Source organism: Bufo bufo, chromosome 1 (assembly GCF_905171765.1).
Source record: "Bufo bufo chromosome 1, aBufBuf1.1, whole genome shotgun sequence".
In the NCBI taxonomy this organism is placed as follows: domain Eukaryota; kingdom Metazoa; phylum Chordata; class Amphibia; order Anura; family Bufonidae; genus Bufo; species Bufo bufo.
In genome coordinates, this window is record NC_053389.1 from 830,551,077 (window position 1) to 830,573,691 (window position 22,615).

Below are 22,615 nucleotides of genomic sequence, written 5' to 3' on the forward strand. Positions count from 1 at the left end.
AGGGATGTAAAAGGCAGTAAAATGTGCTTAAGAGCATGGCAACTGCTCTGCAAACAAATGTGGATAGGGAAATAACTTAAAATAAAATAACAAAAAATTGCAAATTATTAACCTGCAACTCAGAGAAGGAGGTGGATATGGAGTCGGAGGTTGAGGAGGCGGTGAATGTGGTGTTGTAGGTGGAGGCAGCAATGGAGGAGGAGGAGGTAGCCAACAATGTTTTTTTTTTCTTTTTTATTGGGGTAGGTGGCCCCCAAAATATTGGGATAAATAAAAAAAAAAGAAAACAAAGAATCATTGCACTTGACTTGAGTACAAGAATGTATGTTTGATGGTGGTTGTGCCGGCATACATACATAATTCCTCTGGGTAGCCATTTTGTATGCTTCTGGCCTATGTAAAAGAACAGTGAACTCTCATCTTCCTGAAGCCTGGGTCAAGTATGATATAGATGGACACTTTTATTACCACTACTCTGTGAGGCCGGCTATAAAAGGTCATAAAGGCTATACCAGGCCCAGCTCATCCTGTCCTATAAGATAAAGATCAGCTCGCTGTCAAGCCTGGCTGGAGCGTGATGTCATTAATTTCCAGGTCTGGTTTGAGGAGAGCTAATAGCCCTTAATTAGCTCTGGGCATAAAACCAGTCCACTTTCATATTTCAGTTATGAATCAACTTATGCCCTTTCTGACACCAGATCCAGGCTCTACAGAGTATTGTGATTAATTGGGTATCAAATATGACCCGAGGATGTGATTCTGTAGCTCACCTATGGGTGGTAGAAGAACTACAGGTCCCAGCATTACCGTGTGTGGTCTCATTCTGTATTTAAATAAATAAGGATCGCAAATATGTATTCTGTATAAAAATATGCCGATGTCTCAGGGAGATACGGGCTTAAGTATAATCCTCATTGTAGGAACTGAACTTTGATGGGGGTCATAAAACAATCCCTAGGCTTCACAGTCACTCTGCTGCCATTGGCTGACAGGAGTAAGTCTCCTGCCCATGGGAGAGTTGATAAAAATCTGTGCACAAGGACAGAGGAGAGAGACCCATGGAACATCACCGGACACTTAATTGGACATTGACGGCATATCCCTGTATCAGAAGAACTTTGAGGGTCTCCCCTGATACATACTGAACGGGGTTTGCAAGGATTCAAAAAGGACATATGAACGACCATCTGAAACCCTCCAGAGAAACTAAGTATTCCTTCATCTTTTTCCCTTTCATTTGAACTGTCGTGATTATTTATATTGTTATTATTATTCTGTAGATTTATAGTCATTTTCATTAGATTTGTATGCACTGCTTTTTACCTCTTATTAAAGATTATAAAATCTAAGTGGCCAAGTCTTCCATATTCTAAGCTGCTGAACAACGTACCTTGCCTTTGAAGAGACGTTACCAGGTAGTTAGTTAAATTGCATTTAGGAATTGTAGCTGGGGGTGATTGACTGCGGTTGGTCAGTAAGTGATATCCGGTTCATCCACTGATCTGTGTGATAGTGAATGACCCGGATAGTCAGCTCGTGGACCGGGAACCCACGTGGTGGCAGTTACCAAAGTGTAGTGGGGGGGTGTTAGCCGAATGGTAATACCCCGGTCACGTGAGGTCTCTGTGTGTGCGCAGACTCCGTCACAGACCACTACGTCAGAGCTGTGGGATCCGGACCGATCGGATCCATAGTTCGTGACATTTTCTGGTGGCAGCTTACGGGATTCTGTATGCTTAGAATATTAGTGCATGAAGTTATGTCCATAACTCTGTACTAAAGGATTGAAAAATTCTGGAAGACGAAGCACAGTGCATTAGTTTTGATAGAATAATAATTCACGACAGTACCCTCCCCTCTCTCTTGTTTTCTGTCCTATCTTTTATTTGGCAATAATGTCCGAATCCGTGAATTATGACGCCATGAGCGTGTCTGATATCACAGCTCTGTGTGAGCACAAAGGCATCCAAGTATATGGGAAAAATAAGACTGTCCTAATCCAGGAGTTATGTGCACGGAGGAGTCAAGAGTCATCCCTGCAGGAGAATGAAGGACACTCAGGGGCCCCTGAGCCAGGTGACCCCTTCCAGAATGAGGATGATGAACTGGGAGGAGGACAACCTGCTGGGGCTTGCAGTCCTCTAGCTGGACATAACTCTGTCTCTATGCCATCCCAAAATGGTCTGGACCAACTAATGCTCAGTAACCCGGACTTATATTTTCGGCTGCTGGAGGCACGTCGGGCAGAGCGCAAGACTGAGCTCGAGGCTGCAGAGCGCAAGGCTGAGCTCGAGGCTGCAGAGCGCAAGGCTGAGCGCGAGGCTGCAGAACGAGAACGGGAAGCTATCCGCAGGCATGAACTGGACATGGCCCGAGTACAGCTTCAGGGGTCCGACCGGCATGCTACATCCACAGGCCCATCCCTGATGGTCAAACCAAAACTGCCTGTGATGGAGTCTGAGAACTGTGACATTGATCTTTTCCTGCATGCTTTTGAAACCTCATGCCAGCAGTACCAGGTACCAGAGCCGCAGTGGGCGGGACATCTAATGTCCGCACTGAAGGGCAAAGCTATGGAGGCCCTGGTCGGACTACCATTAGCAGAGCGTACCAGTTACGCGGTCATCAAAAAGGCTATTCTGGTCAAGTACCAGCTGACTCCAGAGACTTACCGTTTACGGTTCCGGTCCCTGCGGAGAGGGCCCGGAGATACTTTTATGGACCATCTGGGCAAGTTGCAGACCACCTTCCAACAGTGGTCTGATCCCCTCACAGAGCACACCAAGCAGTCCCTGGCGGATCTGATGGTCCGAGAACAGTTTGTCTCCAATTGCCCCACGGATGTGCAAAAATATGTATGTGAGCACAAGCCGAAGAGTGCGCGAGAGGCGGCCGAGCTAGCCGATGAATACGTCGCCATGCCCAGCACTCGGGCATTCAAAGACACTCTGTCCCGCCTGGGAGGAACCTCTTCATCTGCTTCTTCCTCCCGGCCAGCTTTGTCGGTTCCGGTCCAGCGACCCTTTCACAGGCCTGCACAAAGACCCGAAGGAGTCAAGTCAGCACCGACAGACGTGCGCAAGTGCTATGCGTGCGGCAAGCCAGGACACCTCAGCCACTCGTGCCCGGAGAAGAAGACAGCACCCCCTGGCAAGCTTGCCCGCAACCCATCATCTGTGCTGTTGGTGAATGGAGCTGCAAGACACACCGCAGACAACCTACAGTCGGTTACTGTGGGCAACCGGTGCACCACAGGCTTCCGCGATACAGGAGCCGAAGTCACACTAGTTCGGCCTGAACTAGTGGATGACGCAGACCTTATTCCCGGCAAAAGCCTCACCATCACGGGAGTTGGGGGGGTGAGCCCTAATGTTCCCCTAGCTCGTGTTTTCCTTGATTGGGGGGCTGGGAGTGGAGTAAGGGAGGTGGGAGTCTCTGCGGAGATCCCCACAAATGTTTTATTAGGCACTGACCTAGGACGATTGGTCTCGTGCTACGTGCCCCCTGGAAGCACACAGGACTCACCCGTCCCTATGGAGGTCCCTGGACATACCGAGGTACTGTGCAAGGATGTTTGCGTAACATCAGAAAACCTTGGGGATGGACCGCGGGAGGTGGGAGGTGGGGTGTGTGGGAGCAGTTCTCCTACGACAGGAGATGTAGAGGGGATGGCGGGTGAATGTACACCGGTAGCTGACATGTGTTTAACTGATTCAAGTTGTGCAAATGTTAAATGTGATGACATTATTGTGCCTGTGTTGCCCGTCACTCGCAGGGCTGCAAAAGCCGCAGCGGAACGCTCCATTGGGGAAGAGCAAGTGGAAGTGTCCCCTTCCACTGGTTCGGACCCCGTGGACTTAACCGCGTCAGAGCCTCAGCCACTGTCCCTGTTCGCCACAGGACAGCTGGCTGGGACTTGTAGTGCCGCCTTTGAGCAGGCCCTGCGAGATGACCCTACCTTGGAGCAGCTAAGAGGGTTAGCTGCCAGCCCTCCCACTGAGGGAGACAAATACCGAGTGTGTTGGGACAATGGGAAACTGTATAAGGAGGACATCTCCCACAGTGACAGTAGGGTGGGGCCACTCAAGAGGCAGCTCATTGTACCTGTGCGGTTCAGGGAACAATTACTGCAAGTGGCTCATGAGATCCCCTTAGCTGGTCACCTGGGGGTAACCAAAACAAAGTCCCGGGTGATGCAGAATTTTTTCTGGCCTGTCCTCGGGGCAGATGTCGCCAAGTACTGCAGGTCCTGCGACACCTGTCAGCGAGTTGGCAAAGCAGGAGACCGTCACCGAGCTCCATTGAATCCCTTACCGATAATTGATGAACCCTTCAGGAGGGTGGCCGTGGACATCATTGGTCCACTGGCCATCCCCAGCAGTTCGGGTAAACGGTTCATATTAACCCTGGTGGATTACGCAACGCGCTACCCAGAAGCAGTGGCGTTATCCTCCATTAGGGCGGACAAGGTTGCGGATGCCCTGCTGGGGATCTTCACGAGAGTGGGGTTCCCAGCTGAGCTTCTCAGCGACCAAGGACCTCAGTTTATGTCTGAACTAATGCAGGGGCTCTGTAGGAAAATACAGGTGAACCATATCGTAGCCAGCCCTTACCACCCACAAACAAACGGCCTCTGTGAGCGCTTCAACGGGACGTTGAAGCAGATGCTGAAGACGTTCGTGGAGGCGCAAGGGACGGACTGGGAACGATATCTACCTCACCTGCTATTTGCCTACAGAGAGGTTCCCCAGGAGTCAACCGGGTTTTCGCCCTTTGAACTCCTGTATGGGCGACGAGTAAGAGGTCCCCTAGACCTAATCAGAGAGTCTTGGGAAGGCAAGGTTGCCGGAACGGGAGTCTCTGTAGTAGACTATGTCCTCAGGTTCCGAGACAAAATGGAGTCGCTTGTAGGTCTGGTACAGGAGAATATGGTGCAGGCCCAAAGCAAACAGAAGCAGTGGTATAACCGCACTGCCCGAGAGAGAATCTACCAGGAGGGGCAGAAGGTCTATGTCCTGCTGCCGATGCGGCAAAACAAACTGCAAGCTGCATGGGAAGGGCCGTACCCCATTGTCAAACGTCTGAGTAAGGTAAATTATGTGGTGGGCCTTGGAGAGGGAGGTAGGAGACAGAAGACGTTTCACGTCAACATGCTGAAGGAGCATCACGAGAGAACGCCACATGTTATGCCGGTTTGCAGCCTGCCCGAAAGGGAGGAGGCCGACCCCCTACTAGATCTGCTAGCTGACACTCGAGAGTTGGAGGTGGACTTAACCCTCAACCCTCAACTCTCGTCCCAGCAGAGATCTCAGCTCTTAGAAGTGTTGACGGCTCACCGTGACACTTTTACAGGGAAACCCGGGAGAACACACCTTGCAGTCCATCATGTGGACACAGGTACACATGCTCCCACAAAGCAGTCCGCCTACCGAGTCTCAATGGAGGTACAGGCAGACCTCAGGAGGGAGATCGAGGAGATGAAGCAGCTCGGGGTCATTCAGAAATCCCACAGCGCTTGGGCCTCACCGGTGGTTCTGGTCCCGAAGAAAGATCAGACAACCAGGTTCTGTGTGGATTATCGGAAACTGAATGCCATCACAACCTCGGATGCTTACCCCATGCCCAGGATTGATGAACTGTTAGATAAGTTGGCAGGAGCCAGCTACCTGACAATCATGGACCTGAGCAGGGGGTATTGGCAGATTCCCCTGACCTCGGAGGCTCAGGAGAAGTCGGCCTTCATCACCCCATTCGGCTTATACAAATTTACTGTAATGCCGTTTGGGATGAAGAATGCGCCAGCCACCTTTCAAAGGCTTGTAAATGACTTGCTGGAAGGACTAGAAGAATGTGCTGTCGCCTATTTAGACGACATTGCCGTGTATAGCCCCACATGGAAGGAGCACCTGGTGCACCTGTCGCAAGTACTGGACAAACTTGCTGCGGCTGGACTAACTGTTAAGCCTAGCAAGTGCCAGCTGGGCATGAATGAGGTCACTTACTTAGGCCACAGAGTAGGAGGAGGCACACTGAGGCCTGAAATAGAGAAGGTGGAAGCCATTACGAGATGGCCAACACCCCTCACCAAGAAACAGGTCATGTCTTTCTTGGGAACGGCCGGGTACTATAGGAAGTTCATCCCGAACTATAGCACCCTGGCCAAGCCTCTGACAGACTTGACCAAGAAGAAGCTGCCCAGGATGGTGTCATGGACGCCGGAATGCGAGCAAGGCTTCCAGGCCCTGAAGGATGCACTAGCCAGTTCTCCTGTGCTTCAGGCCCCAGATTTCACTCGGAAGTTTGTGGTCCACACGGATGCTTCTGCCTTTGGTCTGGGTGCAGTCCTGAGTCAGGTGAACCAGGCCGGGGAGGAGCATCCTGTACTATACCTGAGCCGTAAGTTACTGGCCAGGGAGACCAGCTACTCCACAATAGAGAAGGAGTGTTTAGCTATTGTGTGGTCCCTGCAAAAGCTACAACACTACCTGTATGGACGCAATTTCACAGTGATCACCGATCACAATCCCCTCAGCTGGTTGGCACGTCTCGCAGGAGACAATGCGAAACTGCTGAGATGGAGCCTGATTTTGCAGCAGTACAACTTCACCGTGCAGCACAGAAAAGGTAGTTTACATGGAAATGCCGACGGGTTGTCGCGGCAGGGAGAATCGGCCGGAGACGGCTGGGTTGCTGTAGAATAGGCTTGTGGCCATTTCCCCAGGCAACCTTTTAAAAGAGGGAGGTGTGCCGGCATACATACATAATTCCTCTGGGTAGCCATTTTGTATGCTATGTAAAAGAACAGTGAACTCAGTGGCCTATGTAAAAGAACAGTGAACTCTCATCTTCCTGAAGCCTGGGTCACCTATGATATAGATGGACACTTTTATTACCACTACTCTGTGAGGCCGGCTATAAAAAGTCATAAAGGCTATACCAGGCCCAGCTCATCTTGTCCTATAAGATAAAGATCAGCTCGCTGTCAAGCCTGGCTGGAGCGTGACGTCATTAATTTCCAGGTCTGGTTTGAGGAGAGCTAATAGCCCTTAATTAGCTCTGGGCATAAAACCAGTCCACTTTCATATTTCAGTTATGAATCAACTTATGCCCTTTCTGACACCAGATCCAGGCTCTACAGAGTATTGTGATTAATTGGGTATCAAATATGACCCGAGGATGTGATTCTGTAGCTCACCTATGGGTGGTAGAAGAACTACAGGTCCCAGCATTACCGTGTGTGGTCTCATTCTGTATTTAAATAAATAAGGATCGCAAATATGTATTCTGTATAAAAATATGCCGATGTCTCAGGGAGATACGGGCTTAAGTATAATCCTCATTGAAGGAACTGAACTTTGATGGGGTCATAAAACAATCCCTAGGCTTCACAGTCACTCTGCTGCCATTGGCTGACAGGAGTAAGTCTCCTGCCCATGGGAGAGTTGATAAAAATCTGTGCACAAGGACAGAGGAGAGAGACCCATGGAACATCACCGGACACTTAATTGGACATTGACGGCATATCCCTGTATCAGAAGAACTTTGAGGGTCTCCCCTGATACATACTGAACGGGGTTTGCAAGGATTCAAAAAGGACATATGAACGACCATCTGAAACCCTCCAGAGAAACTAAGTATTCCTTCATCTTTTTCCCTTTCATTTGAACTGTCGTGATTATTTATATTGTTATTATTATTCTGTAGATTTATAGTCATTTTCATTAGATTTGTATGCACTGCTTTTTACCTCTTATTAAAGATTATAAAATCTAAGTGGCCAAGTCTTCCATATTCTAAGCTGCTGAACAACGTACCTTGCCTTTGAAGAGACGTTACCAGGTAGTTAGTTAAATTGCATTTAGGAATTGTAGCTGGGGGTGATTGACTGCGGTTGGTCAGTAAGTGATATCCGGTTCATCCACTGATCTGTGTGATAGTGAATGACCCGGATAGTCGGCTCGTGGACCGGGAACCCACGTGGTGGCAGTTACCAAAGTGTAGTGGGGGGGTGTTAGCCGAATGGTAATACCCCGGTCACGTGAGGTCTCTGTGTGTGCGCAGACTCCGTCACAGACCACTACGTCAGAGCTGTGGGATCCGGACCGATCGGATCCATAGTTCGTGACAGTGGTATAAATGTCTATTCTGCACAAGGTACGGATAAGTCCTGTGGGATCCATGCCTGGTTCATTTTAATGAACGTGAGCTTGTCCACGTTGGCTGTGGACAGGCGGCTGCGCTTGTCTGTGATGACACCCCCTGCCGTGCTAAAAAAACGTTCAGATAATACACTGGCTGCAGGGCAGGCCAGCACCTCCAAGGCGTGAAAGGCAAGCTCAGGCCATGTGCCTAATTTGGAGACCCAGAAGTTGAAGATGGCAGACCCGTCATTCAGTACGTGTAGTCGTGTGCACACATACTGCTCCACCATGTTGGTGAAATGCTGCCTCCTGCTAAGACGTTCCATATCAGCTGGTGGTGCTGGTTGTTGTGGCGTGCTGACAAAGCTTTTCCACATTTCGGCCATGCTAACCCTGCCTTCTGAGGTGCTGGCGGTGCCCCAGCTGGGTTGGCGACCTCTTCCTCGTCCTCTGCCTTCACCTTGTGCTTCCACTGTGCCCCCGCTGTCAGGTGGGAATGCCACCAGCAGCGCGTCTACAAGCGTGCGCTTGTACTCGGGCATCTTATGATCACGCTCCAGTGACGGAATTAAGGGCGGTACGTTGTCCTTGTAATGAGGATCCAGAAGCGTGGCCACCCAGTAATCAGCACAAGTTAGAATGTGGGCAACTCGGCGGTCGTTGCGGAGACACTGCAGCATGTAATCGCTCATGTGTGCCAGGCTGCCGAGAGGCAACGAAAAGCTGTCCTCTGTGGGAGGTGTATCATCTGTGTCCTCTGTATCCCCCTTCAACGCACCAGTGATGGCCATGAGCTGGTCTGGGTGCCACCCTGCTGTGAACATGGTTCTTCCTCCTCCATCTCCTCCTCCTCATCCTCCAACTCGTCATCCTCCAGAACTGTGCCCTGGCTAGACAATTGTGTACCTTGGGTTTGTGGGTGCAGGAACCCACCCTCGGAGCCACTTGTGAATGACTGGCCGGAAACCCTACGAAATGATCCCTCTTCCTCCTCCTGTGCCACATCCTCTTCCATCATCGCCTTGAGCGTTTTTTCAAGGAGGCATATAAGTGGGATAGTAACGCTGAGAATGGCTTTATCAGCACTGGCCATGTTGGTGGAGTACTCAAAACAGCGCAACAATGAACACAGGTCTCCCATGGAGGCCCAGTCATTGGTGGTGAAGTGGTGCTGTTCCGACGAGCGACTCACCCATGCGTGCTGCAGCTGAAACTCCACTATCGCCTGCTGCTGCTCGCACAGTCTGGCCAGCATGTGCAAGGTGGAGTTCCAGGTCGCATATGAGGCGGTAAGCGGGAAGGCCGAAGTTACGCTGTAGCGCTGATAGGCGAGCAGCAGCAAGGTGAGAACACCGAAAGCGCGCACAGACGGCCCGTACTTTATGCAGCAGCTCCGACATTTCGGGGTAATTTTTAAGGAATCTCTGCACCAACAAATTCAGCACATGCACCAGGCAAGGGATGTTCGTCAAACGGCTAGTCCCAGAGCTGCTACTAGATTTCGCCCATTATCACACACCACCAGGTCGGGCTTGAGGCTGACTGGCACAAACCACTCATCGGTCTGTTGTTCAAGGCCCGTCCACAGCTCCTGCGCGGTGTGGGGTTTGTCCCCCAAACAGATAAGTTTTAAAACTGCCTGCTGTCGTTTACCCCTGGCCGTGCTGAAGTTGGTGGTGAAGGTGTTATGCTGACCGGATGAGGAGCTGGTAGAGGATGAGGAAGCGGAGTAGGAGGAGGAAGCAACTGGAGGCAAACTGAAGCGCCCTGCAATCCTCGGTGGTGGAAGGACATGCGCCAAACTGCTATCCGCCTCAGGCTCAGCCGCCACTGCATTTACCCAGTGTGCTGTTATGGAGATATAACGGCCTTGACCGTGCTTACTGGTCCACGTATCCGTAGTCAGGTGCACCTTGCCACAGATGGCGTTGTGCAGTGCACACCTGATTTTGTCCCCTACTTGGTTGTGCAGGGAAGGGATAACTCGCCTTGAAAAGTAGTGGCGGCTGGGCACGACGTACTGTGGGACAGCCACTGCCTTTAAAACTATCCGTCTCCACCAGACGGAATGACAGCATTTCAAAGGCAAGTAATTTAGAAATGCTGGCATTCAGGGCTAGGGATCGTGGGTGGGTAGGGGGGTACTTCCTCTTCCTCTCCAGCATTTGGGATATGGAGAGCTGAACGCTTCCGTGTGACATTGTGGAGATGCTTGGTGACCCAGGTCTTGGTGTTCCTGGCAGATCCTTTGTTTGTGGGGTGCCAGGTGGCACTGTCACTCCAGAGGTGGATGATGAGGCCGCGACTGCAGCAGAAGAGGAAGCAGGAGGAGCCAGAGACCTTTCTTGGTTTTTGAGGTGTCTACTCCACTGCAGCTCGTGCTTTGCACTTAAATGCCTGGTCATGCAGGTTGTGCTCAGGTTGAGAACGTTTATGCCTCGCTTCAGGCTCTGATTGCACAGCGTGCAAACCACTCGTGTCTTGTCGTCAGCACATTGTCTGAAGAACTGCCATGCCAGGCAACCTTGCTGCGGTGGGCAGTAGGAGGCGTACTGTCTAGGGGATGGCCGCTCCATTTTTGCACCCTGCTTCCTCTTCTGCTGTACTGGTGGCACTGTGCGACCACCGCCGCTTCCTCCGAACTACATCGGTCACTCGCATGACCTTCATTCCATGTGGGGTCGAGGACCTCATTATCCTCCACATCATCTTCCACCCAGTATTCACCCCTGACTTCCTTGTCAGTCTGCACGCTTTCGAAAGCCCCAGCAGTTGGCACCTGTGTTTCGTCATTATCCGAGACGTGTTGCGATGGTCCTCCCATGTATTCATCTTGAAAAATAAGTGGTTGGGCATCGGTGCACTCAATCTCTTCCACTTCTTGGGCAGGGCTAGGTGGATGGCCCTGGGAAACCCTGCTAACAGAGTCATCAAAAAGCAGAAGAGACTGATGCATGACTTGGGGCTCAGACTGCTTGGCTGATTTGCAAGGGGGTGAGGTGAAAGACTGATGGACATCGGCTGCAGGTGCCAACTGTGGTCTTTCAGCAGGAGACTGGGTGGGAGACAATGTGAAGGAACTGGATCCACTGTCAGCAACCCAATCTACTATCGCCTGTGCTTGTTCAGGCCTCACCATTCGTAGAGCAGCATTAGGCCCGACCAAATACCGCTGCAGGTTTTGTCGCCTACTCGCACCTGAGGAAGGGGTTTCACTTGTGCGTGTAGCTGGCACAGATCGACCACGTCCTCTCCCAGCAACAGGAGCTCCACCAGCAGCACCACGACCTGGGCCACGTCCCTTATTTGACGCTCTCCTCATATTTTTTTAATTTAGGATCTTGCCCTAAATGGGTGTTTATTTAATAGTAAAAAACAACGACAGTATGTAAAGGGTGTATCTCACACGGCCTGAAACAGACTAGGCCTCAATTAAAGATTTCTTTGCACAAAATGGCTGTATTTCAAATGGCTGAATCAAACCCCTTTATATATAGGGAGGATCACACACGCCCTGAATCAGTGTAGGCCTGAATTAAAGATTTATTTGCACAAAAAGGATGTATTTCAAATGACTGTATTTCAAATGCCTAATTCAAACCCCTGTATGTAGAGGTAGTATCTCAGAGGGCCTGAACCTCTGTAGGTCTGAAGTAAATATATCTTTGCACAAAATGGCGGTATTTCAAAAGCCTAATTCAAACCCCTGTATGTAGAGGTAGTATCTCAGAGGGCCTGAACCTCTGTAGGCCTGAAGTAAATATATCTTTGCACAAAACGGCTGTATTCGAATATTCGTAATATTCTAAAATACGGAGTTAGAGCAATATTAAGAATATTCGTAAAATACACATATAGATTGTAATTTAGCTAATATACTGCTAAAGAAATTTTTTTAATAGTGTACATATTTTCCAAAACTGAAGTTCAGAAGAGGCAAAAAAAATTAGACTAAAAAAAAAAAGGATTATAGCACTATATTAGCTAAATTACAATCTATGTGTATTTTACGAATATTCTTAATATTGCTCTAACTTCGTCTTTTAGAATATTCGTAATATTGCTCTAACTCCGTCTTTTAGAATATTATGAATATTCTAAAAGACGAAGTTAGAGCAATATTAAGAATATTCTAAAATACGAAGTTAGAGCAATAATATTCCACTTTGGCATACTGCTCCCCGACAAGTGTCCCCGTCACCATGGGAACGCCTGTGGGTTAGAATATACCATCGGATCTGAGGTTTTACGATCTCAGGGAAAACTCAAATCCGATGGTATTTTCTAACCCACAGGCGTTCCCATGGTGACGGGGACGCTTGTCGGGGTGTTTGTTGTATGCTGAAGTTGATTAAATAATGATTTTGTCATGCGCTCGGGCACACATATTTTAACCATTACGATTTTTCTGTTGTAATATTCGTGAACTCAAATATTATAACTGAGATTATTGGTTTTGATTAGAATAGGACGAATATTCTAAAATTGAATATACAGCAATATATTCTTTATTTCGAATATTCCGGTCCATCTGAAAACGTGATTCCTTCCAGCTTCAATTCAGTTGCTTGTGGGCCAATGGCTCATTGACCCACAAGCAAGAAGCAGGGAGGAATCATATATTTTCAGATGAAAAAAAAAAAATAAAAAAATACGAATATTCGATTTCGCGAATATATGGAACTATATTCTAAATATTCGCGAAATCTCGAAATTGCGATATTCGAGATAAAAATTCGAAATTTGAATATTCGCGCTCAACACTAGAACCGTCCGAACGGTGGACCACGGGGTGGGAAGCGGAGGAGGGTCACCATCGTGCGGGACAGGAAGCCATGAAGAAATATCTATAGGAGGGATCCGTAGAACACCCCACAATTCCTGCAAGTCCTCCGGGGTGCGAACGGTAAGCCTTCTGTTCCCAGATGTAATCAGAATGCCGAACGGGTATAGCCACCGATAAGAGATCCTTGCAGACCGTAGCGCTTCCGTGAGGGGCTTTAGAATCCGCCGCTTCTGGAGGGTGGAGGGCGTCACATCTTGAAACAGTTGGACCGCGATGTCAGCTATTTTCACCTCTGATAGACTCCTGGCTTTATCTAGAATGGCCTCTGTATCTCGAAAGCTCAAAAGGCCACAAATGATGTCCCTTGGACTTTCTGCCGGGGGAGGCTTAGGTCGCAGGGCTCTGTGCACCCGTTCCACCACTATGATTTGGCTCTGTCTGCCACCCATAGGTAAGCGAAAAGTTCTTGCATAATGGCAAAGAGGTTTTCCTTGTCTGAAGCTTCAGGGAGGCCCCGAATCCGTATATTCTTTCTGCGGCTACGGTTCTCCTGGTCTTCAATCATTAGGAGAGCGGTATTAAGAGCAGCCCTGTGCGAATCCAGACTGCTAGCCATAGAAGCCGCATAGGAGTGCAGGACGTCCTGGGATTGTTCAAGGGCCTCTACCCTGTTGCCTATTTGGTAGATGTCAATTTTTATGGAGGACAGATCTGCCGCGATTGGGGCCAGCGCCCTATGAAGTGCAGAATCGAAATAGTCCTTTGACAGAGGACAGGTATCGCTCACCCCTTGATTTAGTTGGGGATCGGAGTCCGTGCTGAGGGGATCGTCACCCGAGTCTCCATCCGGCTTGCGGAGAGGCGCCTTCTCGCTCTGCGCCATCTTGTCCTCGTGTGTGGGGAGCAAGGACGTCCGCTTATTGAGGAATTTATCCATCTTTTTGCTAGATGCGCAAGCTGAAAGGGCACTAGCTGTGTCGCCTGTTCCAGGCTTCAGCTGAATCTTGACCATCTCACGGGGAGTAGAATGCTTTAGGTGCTGAAAGGCAGCTTGGCAGCGGGAGCGCTTCTCTCAAGCAGCCGCCATCAAGCACGGTCAGGCTCCCTATTGCAAATTTTTCAATTGCCGAGTAAAAGCATGATTCCTCCCTGCTTCTTGCTTGTGGGCCAATGACTCATTGGTCCACAAGCAAGAAGCAGGGAGGAATCATGACTTTAAATGGGAAAAATGATGAATATTCTAAAAAGCAAATATATAGCACTATATCAAATATATTAGTTTTTTCGAATATTCGTAATATTCTAAAACAAGAAAATATAGCAATATAGTGAATATTCGAAAAAACGAATATAGAGCAATTTAGCTAATATAGTGCTATAATCTTCTTTGTCTAATAGTTGTAATTTTTTTCTAATCTGCAGTTCAGATTGGAAAAAAAATTCAACTATTGAAAAAAATGATTACAGCACTACTGTATATTAGCTAAATTGCTCTATATTTGTTGTTTTTTTTTTTCGAATTTTCGCTATATTGCTATATATTGAAAATATATAATGAAAATTCACTGTCACAACCAGACAGCTGAGAAGCTCTGACAGGAGCCGTCCAGAACCTCCTCCTTGAGTTTCTTTGTTTTGGTTTTCAGTTCCTCATCTCGTTAGCCTATCTCAGCTGTCATGCAGTTGGACTGATTGCTTCCCTTTAAGTTCCTCCCCATAATGCATTAGGTTGCGGCTTATACAACTTCCTGGAATGTGTGTGCATGCTGTTCCTAGTTCCCAGTCCCCAGTTCCCAGTCCCCAGTCGTCTGCAAGATAAGTACTGTTTATGTATTTGTGATTTTCTGTTTTCTGGATCCAGGTGACCCTGACTCCCTCCGTGTCTGTGTAGGGAGCCGGTGGTCGTGTCCCCTCACTATTGTAGGGTCTTCAGGTGTAAGATAGTCGAGGTACGTGGATATGCGCCCATCCACCTTTGGGGTGTTCGCATAGGCTGAGCAGTAAGGGAGAGTGGCAGGTCTCATGCAGGGGTCTCCCTTTTGTTCCTTAGTTGTGGATCCAGTGAGTCATAGATTATATTGTATTGTCTTGTTTCCCTGTACACCATCCGTGACATTATAAGCCGCCAAAACCGTCTCAAGCATGGATCCGGTTTCACTTTTGGCTGAACGCCTCCAGGGTCTTTCATTGGAGGTGGCTGATCTCCGTATGATTTTTTCTCAGTTTCAAGTGACCGTTTCAGCTTGCGTTCATGGAGTTTGTGCTGAGCCTAAGATCTCGCTCCCGGATACGTTCTCTGGGGGTAGTGATAATTTTGTGCGTTTTAGAGAGGCTTGCAAACTCCATTTTCGCCTTCTTCCCCATTCTTCTGGTGATGAGGAACGGAGGGTGGGGATCATTGTATCACTGCTCAGGGGTAACGCTCAGTCCTGGGCCTTTTCGCTACCCGAGGGGGCACGGCCCCTCCGCTCAGTGGATGAATTCTTTTTAGCCCTGGGTCAGATATATGATGATCCGGATCGTATTGCTCTGGCTGAGTCTAGACTACGTCTGTTATGCCAGGGTAAACAATCCGCAGAGATATACTGCTCAGAATTTCGGAGATGGGCAGCTGATACTGGTTGGAATGATGCTGCACTCCGAAGTCAATTTTGCCATGGTCTTTCAGAGGGATTGAAAGATGCATTTGCCTTTCATGAGAAGCCTACCTCCTTGGATTCTGCTATGTCCCAGGCCGTTCGTATTGACAGGCGTCTTAGAGAGAGAGGAGAGATCTCTCCTTCCTGTCATACTCAGTCCCGGGACAGTGCAGCGGTCTCATTCTGTGCGTAGGGGTCTCAGTCGCTGTCAGCCCCTTTTGAGCAGGAACCCATGCAGCTGGGGTTGATTGCCTCAGACAATAGAAGATTCAGCCCGCATGGGAGGGTTTGTTTTTGTTGTGGAGGTATAAATCATTTGGCAAATGTTTGTCCCTCTAGGAGATTCAGGCAGTTTTCTGAGAGTAATAAAGAAACAAAGAGGAAAAAATCTTTTAAAAATGTTCCGTCTGTTACTATTGGCAGGGTTGAGGCGGAAATTGAAGGTTTTCCGTTTGCTTGTAGTACCCATTTTGTCCTGCCTGCTAGAGAGCAAGAGCATTTTTTGTGAGATTTTTGTGGATAGTGGAGCAGCTGTCAATCTCATTGATAATCAATTTGCAATAACTCATGGTTTCCAGGTATGCACTTTGGGAAAGGATATTCCTGTTTTTGCTATTGATTCCGCTCCACTTTTTCAGAAATCATTAAAGGGCATAGTTCACAATATCCGTTTAATTGTGAGTGATGCTCATGTTGAGGATGTGTCATGTTTCGTCCTTAGCGGTTTGCCTACTCCTCTAGTGTTGGGGCTACCCTGGCTCACTAAACATAACCCCACCATTGATTGGCAAGCGAGGCAAATAAATGGTTGGAGTGACTTTTGCAGAGAGAATTGCCTCATGGCATCTGTTTCTGAGGTTTCTACTAAGACTGTACCACCTTTCCTCTCTGAATTTTCGGATGTCTTCTCTGAGAGTGGAGTTCAGGATTTGCCTCCGCACAGGGAGTACGATTCCCCTATTAATCTCATCCCAGGTGCCAAGCTCCCTAAATCTCGTTTATACAATCTTTCCTAACCTGAGAGGGTCGCTATGCGTGCTTATATCTCTGAGAGTCTGAGAAAAGGACACATACGACCCTCGAAGTCACCTGTTGCCGCTGGTTTTTTCTTTGTTAAGAAAAAAGATGGTTCTTTAAGACCTTGTCTGGATTTTTAGGGAGCTGAACAGTATCACTATTCGTGACCCTTATCCGCTTCCTCTGATTCCGGACCTGTTTAACCAGGTTGTTGGGGCTAAAGTCTTTTCCAAATTAGACCTAAGAGGGGCATACAATCTGGTCAGGGTCAGAGAAGGAGACGAACGGAAGACGGCTTTCAATACCCCTGAGGGCCATTTTGAAAATTTGGTTATGCCTTTTGGTTTGATGAATGCCCCAGCCGTTTTTCAGCATTTCGTGAACAGCATTTTTTATCATTTAATGGGAAAATTTGTATTAGTGTATTTGGATGACATTTTGATTTTTTCTCCTGATTTCAAGACTCATAAGGAACACTTACGTCAGGTCTTGCTCATCCTGCGGGAGAATAAATTATACGCGAAACTGGAAAAATGTGTGTTTGCGGTTCCAGAAATTCAATTTCTGGGGTTTCTTCTCTCCGCTTCTGATTTTCGCATGGACCCCGAGAAGGTCCGCGCTGTGCTTGAGTGGGAGCTTCCGGAGAATCAGAAGGCGCTGATGCGTTTTTTGGGCTTTGCCAATTATTACAGGAAATTTATTTTTAATTATTCCTCTGTTGTAAACCACTCACTGATATGACCAGAAAGGGGGTAGATTTTTCTTCCTGGTCGGTAGAGGCGCGTAAGGCCTTTTCTAATATCAAGGAGAGTTTTGCTTCCGCTCCCATCCTGGTACAACCTGATATTTCTTTACCCTTCATAGTTGAGGTTGATGCTTCTGAGGTGGGTGTGGGTGCGGTCTTGTCTCAGGGTTCCTCTCCTGCCAAATGGCGACCGTGTGCCTTTTTCTCGAAGAAACTCTCCTCCGCAGAGAGAAATTACGATGTGGGAGATAGGGAGTTGTTGGCCATCAAGTTAGCTTTTGAGGAATGGCGCCATTGGCTAGAGGGAGCCAGACACCCTATTACCGTGTTTACTGACCATAAGAATCTGGCCTACTTGGAGTCAGCCAAGCGTCTAAACCCGAGACAGGCCAGATGGTCTTTGTTCTTTTCAAGGTTTAATTTTGTTGTCACGTTCCGCCCTGGGGTTAAGAATGTGAAGGCAGATGCCCTGTCACGTTGTTTTCCGGGAGGTGGGAATTTTGATGACCCGGGTCCCATTTTGGCTGAAGGTGTGGTGGTCTCTGCTCTTTTTCCTGAATTGGAGGCAGAGGTGCAGGCAGCCCAGTCGGAGGCTCCTGATCTTTGTCCTCCTGGGAGGTTGTTTGTGCCTCTCACTTTAAGACACAAGATTTTTAAGGAACACCACGATACGGTCCTTGCTGGGCACCCGGGGGCAAGAGCCACACTGGATCTCATCGCTCGGAGATTCTGGTGGCCTGCACTTCGTAAGTCGGTTGAGGGTTTTGTGGCAGCCTGCGAGACTTGCGCTCGTGCCAAAGTCCCTCATTCACGGCCATCAGGTCCTCTCCTTCCCTTACCCATTCCTTCCCGTCCTTGGACACATCTGTCCATGGACTTCATAACGGACCTGCCTCGTTCCTCGGGGAAGACTGTGATTCTGGTGGTGGTGGACCGTTTTAGCAAAATGGTGCATTTCATCCCTTTTCCTGGTTTGCCCAATGCTAAGACGCTGGCGCAGGCATTTATTGACCACATTGTCAAATTGCATGGTATCCCTTCAGACATAGTCTCTGATAGGGGCACGCAGTTTGTTTCCAGATTCTGGAAGGCTTTCTGTTCTCGCTTGGGGGTTCGGTTGTCATTCTCTTCTGCTTTCCACCCGCAGTCGAATGGCCAGACGGAGCGCGTCAATCAGAATCTGGAGACATATCTGCGCTGTTTTGTGGCGGAGAATCAGGAGGATTGGTGTTCGTTTTTGTCCCTTGCTGAGTTTGCTTTAAATAACCGTCGTCAGGAGTCCTCTGATAAGTCACCATTTTTTGGTGCATATGGGTTTCATCCGCTGTTTGGGACTTTCTCGGGAGAGGGGTCTTCTGGTTTACCTGATGAGGACAGATTCTCCTCGTCTTTGTCATCTATTTGGCAAAAGATTCAGGATAATCTAAAGAGCATGAGTGAGAGATATAAGCGTGTGGCGGATAAGAGACGTATGCCTGGTCCGGACCTGAATGTTGGTGATCTGGTGTAGTTGTCTACCAAGAATATCAAATTGAAGGTTCCCTCCTGGAAGTTGGGTCCTAGGTTTATTGGGCCTTACAAGATCCTGTCTGTCATCAATCCTGTTGCCTACCGTCTTGATCTTCCTCAGACTTGGAAGATCCATAATGTTTTTCATAAGTCCTTATTGAAACCTTATGTTCAACCTAATGTACCCTCGCCTTTGCCTCCTCCTCCGATTATGGTTGATGGAAATCTTGAATTTCAGGTCTCTAGGATTGTGGATTCTCGTCTTGTCCGCTGTTCCCTCCAGTACCTTGTTCATTGGGAGGGTTATGGTCCTGAGGAGAGGATGTGGGTCCCAGTGACGGACATTAAGGCCACTCGTCTCATCAGGGCTTTCCATAGGTCCCATCCTGAGAAGGTGGGCTCTGAGTGTCCGGAGTTCACTCGTAGAGGGACGGGTACTGTCACAACCAGACAGCTGAGAAGCTCTGACAGGAGCCGTCCAGAACCTCCTCCTTGAGTTTCTTTGTTTTGGTTTTCAGTTCCTCATCTCGTTAGCCTATCTCAGCTGTCATGCAGTTGGACTGATTGCTTCCCTTTAAGTTCCTCCCCATAATGCATTAGGTTGCGGCTTATACAACTTCCTGGAATGTGTGTGCATGCTGTTCCTAGTTCCCAGTCCCCAGTTCCCAGTCCCCAGTCGTCTGCAAGATAAGTACTGTTTATGTATTTGTGATTTTCTGTTTTCTGGATCCAGGTGACCCTGACTCCCTCCGTGTCTGTGTAGGGAGCCGGTGGTCGTGTCCCCTCACTATTGTAGGGTCTTCAGGTGTAAGATAGTCGAGGTACGTGGATATGCGCCCATCCACCTTTGGGGTGTTCGCATAGGCTGAGCAGTAAGGGAGAGTGGGAGGTCTCATGCAGGGGTCTCCCTTTTGTTCCTTAGTTGTGGATCCAGTTAGTCATAGATTATATTGTATTGTCTTGTTTCCCTGTACACCATCCGGGACATTCACATTACAAAAATTAGAATATTATGCGATCATTACCTTGCTGATTTTTCGAGTAAAAAAATCGTAGAATATAACGAATATTCAAATTTGCAAATATTCGCAGAATATTCTACAAAATTTGAATATGACCCCTGCCGCTCATCACTAGTGGTCCAGCTTGCCGCAGAAACCACTGCATCACCCAGTGGAATGCACTCGATTTCAGGCAGTCAAGGCTCCACCATCTCAGCCGAAGGGAGCTGTCTGTCCTCCCCATCATCTACCAGTCCTAATACTCCTGCTCCTCGCCCTCCTATTCCTCGTCCGTCATTCCATCAGCAATCGATCACCGAAGTGATTGCCAAAAGACAACAGTATGTGTGCACTCATCCAACTGTGCAGAAGCTGAATGTGCACCTGGCCAAGTTGCTCGTGTTGCAGTCCCTCCCTTTCCAAGTGGTGGACTCTGCACCTTTCAGAGAGCTGAAGGCTTGTGCCGAGCCGAGGTGGAGAGACCCAAGTCATAATTTCTTTGCCAAAAAGGCAATACCAGCCCTGCAAAAATATGGGATAGTCCTTGAGCCTGTCAGTACTGACATGTGGAGCTGTAACTACTATCAAAGACAATATATGTCCTTTATGGCCCACTGAATGAATGTGGTTCCTGCACAGCCACACCAGCAACTTTGCCAGTTGACGCCTCTTCCGCCTCCACGTTATCACGCCGTTGGTCCTGCGAAAATGTCTGCCTCTGCCTCTTCATCCTCCACCGTGTCCTCAGACTCCACTGTAGGGACAATTCATAGTGCCCCTCCAGCATACCACATGTGCAGGGCACGGCGGTCTCAAGCTGTTCTACACCTCATTTGCCTGGGCGAACGGAGTCACACAGGGGAGGAACTGCTCTGTGTCTTTCATCAAGAAATTGAATCCTGGCTGTCTCTTCAACAACTGAAAATCGGAACCATGGTTACCGACAACAAGAAGAATATGGTATCTGCACTGCGTCAAGGAGGGCTAAACCATGCGCCCTGCATGGCGAACATGTTCAATCTGGTTGTCAAGCGGTTCTTGAAGTCTTCCACCAATCTGCAAGACATCCTAAAAGGGCTAGAAAACTTTTCATGCACTTCAGCCACTTGTATCCTGCCATGCACACCCTCCTTGAGCTGCTGCGGCAAAATGGGGTCCCCCAACATAGGCTGATATGCAATGTTTCCACCCATTGGAATTCCACCCTCCATATGTTGGACCGACTATACGAACATAGAAAGACCATAAACTATTTCTTGATGATCCAAGCGGACAGGAGTACTCCTCTGTGTAACTTTGATATCAGCCAGTGGCAGCTCATGCGTGACACCTGCCGTTTGCTCAGGCCCTTTGAGGATGCCACGTTATTTGTCAGTCGCCAGGACTCCGAGATGAACAACGTCATTCCACTGCTTCATATCCTGGGTCGTTTTTCTACTCGGGTGACAGAACAGGAGGAGCAGGAGCAGCCAGAGGAGCAAGAGGGAGATGAGGAAGATGAGGCAGATGATCAGGCACACTGTGGCAGTATGCATTGGAGATGGAGGGAGGGAGTCCCTCTGAGTCACTTGCTCAAATGGCCCGATGCATGCTCACTTGCTTGGGTAGTGACAGCCGAATTGTCACCATTCGGCAGAGGGATGACTACTGGCTCTCCACCTTGTTGGACCCTCGCTACCGTTCCCAAATGGGGCCCTTTTTTACACTCTCTGAGAGGGAGGACAAACTTATCTACTAAATAGACATTTTATGTAGTCACTTGGCTGCTTCCTATCTGTGCCTTTGTCCATCCTTTCAAAGGTCTGACCTGGGGGCCCTCTGCGCTCGCGTTCTACTGCCATGGCTGCTGTAATAGGGTGGGGGGAAGGAGCAGTACAAACTCCATCAGCAGCAGCTTGTGTCTACTCTAGAGTCGATGATGAACAGCTTTCTTAACACGCCTAGTGATGAAACTACTCAACAGCAGCAGCAGCTAGACCTGGAGCAGAACCTGAACCAGCAGGTGGTGGAATACTTGGACAGCACCCTGCCACCCCACATTGAAGATCCGCTGGATTACTGAGCAGCCAAACTGGATGTGTGGCTGGAACTGGCTGAGTTTGCCCTTAAAAAGCTGTCCTGCCCAGCCAGTAGTGTGGCATCAGAGCGGGTGTTTAGTGTGGCGGGGGCCATAGTTACCCCAAGAAGAACTCGCCTGTCCACCTAAAATGTGAAGAGACTGACCTTTGTCAAAATAAATCAGGCATGGATCATGGATTTTGACCCACCAATGCATCAGATTAGATTATCCATGCTACCTCACCCAAACCTTGACAGGTTTCTTCTGGTTACCTGCCTCAGCTACTATTATGATGCCGCACCTACTGGCTGGGAAGGACAGTGCCACACATCTGATGCCAAGTGCTCCTTCTTACACCCACCATTGTCAGCAGGTATTGTTATTGCCACCCACCTCCCCACTGTGTCCCCGGGTCACTCTGTGGCCTCCTAAAGCTGCTGCCACCTCATTCAGGTCTCCTCATTCTGCTTCTGCCACCTCCACACTCTGTCATTGTGCCACTCCTTGGCCTCCTCATACTGCTGCTGCTGCCACCTTCACACTATGTCACCTCGTCACTCTGTGGTCTCCTCATGCTGCTGCTAAATCAACACTATGTCACTGGGAAACTCTGTGGCCTCCTCATGCTGCTTCTGCCACCTCTACACTATGTCACCTTGCCACTCTGTGGCCTCCTCATGCTGCTGCTAATTCAACACTATGTCACTGGGCCAATCTG